General features: G+C 50.9%; 2 long non-coding RNA genes and 1 pseudogene across 6 annotated transcripts in view; 2 read left to right on the top strand and 1 right to left on the bottom strand.

The window, feature by feature from the left end:
• LOC126877446 (uncharacterized) overlaps positions 1 to 2,500 on the bottom strand; it is a 78,035-nt gene that overhangs the window by 25,625 nt on the left and 49,910 nt on the right. The window lies entirely within an intron of this gene.
• LOC126877449 (uncharacterized) overlaps positions 1 to 2,500 on the top strand; it is a 58,475-nt gene that overhangs the window by 6,330 nt on the left and 49,645 nt on the right. The gene's annotated exons all lie outside the window — the stretch shown is intronic.
• Positions 1 to 2,500, top strand: part of LOC126877458 (large subunit ribosomal RNA) — an 8,466-nt pseudogene that overhangs the window by 2,568 nt on the left and 3,398 nt on the right.

Below are 2,500 nucleotides of genomic sequence, written 5' to 3'. Positions count from 1 at the left end.
CCGCGGATCTTCCTTGCTGCGAGGCTTCCGCGGCGGTTCTACCGTCGCGGTCGTTCTCTTCGGCCGCCATTCAACGCTCAGCTCAGAACTGGCACGGACTAGGGGAATCCGACTGTCTAATTAAAACAAAGCATTGCGATGGCCCCCAAGGGTGTTGACGCAATGTGATTTCTGCCCAGTGCTCTGAATGTCAACGTGAAGAAATTCAAAAAAGCGCGGGTAAACGGCGGGAGTAACTATGACTCTCAGGTAGCCAAATGCCTCGTCATTGGACTAGTGACGTTACAAAGGCGGTGTGTCGCCGGGGCTTGGTTGTACTTGCTTTATAGCGATGTGCGGCCGGTCTCGGTGGCGCATCGCCTTATTTTTTTTTTAAACCGTTTTCGTGTCATTATGCGAAACGGAAAGGTAAACAACAGCCCCGTCATCTGACTAGTGACGTATTAAAGAAAGCAATATGCCGCTGGCACCTGGCCGCGCGTGCTCGAAAAGCAATACGCCGCTGGGACTTGGCTGTGAGCGCCAGAAAGCAATACGCCGCTGGACTTAGCCGCGTTCGCCCAAAAACGATACGCCGCTGGGACTCTGGCGGATGAGCTGGAAGGTAGGCGCGGTCTGCCTATGCGTATGCTGGAAGAGCCGCGTGAGGGTGGCTGGTTGAGCGAAGCGATCTTGCTCGTTGCGTGGCGAGACGTTGAAAAACGGCTTGCCTCCGACGATGAAGGAGTCATAGTTGCTTGGGGGCAGGCAGGGCTTCGGCTCTGTCTGCTCAAGTCGCACTCCTACCTCCACGTGGTACCGCCGGTAACATACTCATTCGTGTCAGCGTGGGGAGTATCCCCCCGGACACCGAGTATGGCTAAAGGGAGTGCGGCGAAGCAGGAGCGAAAGACGACACCTAAAATCGGCTTGCCGATTCAACGGTGATTTCACCGTGAAAGGAATGGAGTTATCTCCATCAAAGGAACTCGTTCCTTGGTTATTTTTCTTGGCACGACTTGGCAGTTATAAGGTTATGAGCTGGACATAATCGGAAGTAAAATAAAAATAATAAAATTAAGAAAATATCATGGTAAATCGAAACTCTGATAGAGCCTCGGACGTGGCGTCTCTCGGTCCCGGAGGCGCCGCGGCGGATTCTTCCGCTCTGGAGGGGACTTCTGTTGACGACCCGGCTACATCCCCGGACACGAACGAAATAATGGTACCGATCGTGGGTGACCAGGTTGCCTGCCCTGTCTGCCAGAAAAGGGAAATCGACCTTTTCTTTTTGTCGTTATCGGACCTAGGGCGGCACCTGGAACAACATCATGTGACAGCCCGCATCCAATGGAGATGCAAAGACTGTGGGAAAGGCTTCCCGAAGCTTCATGGGGCCAGATGTCACCTGCCTCACTGTAGAGGCACGAGTCAGAGTGCTGGCGGCTCGCACAGATGCGAAACCTGCTCCATGAGTTTTGGGACGCTTAGAGGGCTGTCTACCCACGAGCGGCATGCGCACCCTGCCGTAAGAAACGTCAAAAGAAGGGGAACGGACCCCCCTGAGAAAAAATGGACGTTGGAGGAGTTGGCCCAATTAAGGGAACTTTGTGAGACCTATAAGGACCACAAATTCCCCAATAAAATGATAAGCGAGATCCTCACCAGCAAGACGATCGACCAAATCAGGTATCAGCGAAAGAAGCTGAGACTGATTGGTGAGGAAACAGAGCCAACTCAGGTGACAGAGGGAGGGTGCGATCCCGTTGATCCAGGCAATGCGTGTTTTGAAGAGCCTGGAATCAGCGGTTCAGAATATCAAGAGTGGAAACTCCAATTGGAGTCCGCTATTTCGACACAAGTCGAGGTGCCACCTGTTTTAAGGTGGGTCCACACTCGACTGATGACTATCTGGGTCTCTCTCAAGGGAAATAGGGAAGCCCTTGAGAGCGCTATAAATGAATTTATAAAATGCACGCTCTATGGAGCTTTACAAGAAATTAATAAAAACAAAAAGAGGGCAAGAAACGAAAACAAAAAACGGATTGCACACCAAAATAGCAGTAGAAAGAACAGAAACGCTAGAAAGAGATACTCCTTCGCACGTTGCCAGGAGTTGTTCACTGAAAATCCAAAGAGGTTGGCTGATGCTGTTATAAACGATGATCAGGCCTTCCTCCAACCGGCTAGGGATCCACCTAGTGCTGAGGAAGTGAAGGGACTCTACGAGGATCTATGGGGCCAGACAGGACCTGTCGAAGTCCCTGTCCCAGGAGGTAGAGCCCCCGAGCTGTCCTTATGCGAAATCTTCCCGCCAATTGCTGTTGAGGATGTGGCGGAGAAACTAAGCAAAATAAGAATGAAGGCTGCGGCAGGACCGGATGGTTTCCAGAAGGAACACCTTCTGATCCCCGGCCTGCCTATAATATTAACTAAGCTATACAACATCTTGATTTATTATTCCTATTTTCCTCCTATATGGAAGGAAAATAGAACAACATTAATTCCAAAAGCAAATAAG

The sequence above is a fragment of the Bombus huntii genome, unplaced genomic scaffold (genome assembly GCF_024542735.1).
Source record: "Bombus huntii isolate Logan2020A unplaced genomic scaffold, iyBomHunt1.1 ctg00000170.1, whole genome shotgun sequence".
Taxonomy (NCBI): Eukaryota; Metazoa; Arthropoda; class Insecta; order Hymenoptera; family Apidae; genus Bombus; species Bombus huntii.
The sequence above is the reverse complement of the archived record's forward strand: the minus strand, read 5'-3'. Positions and strand labels throughout refer to the sequence as shown.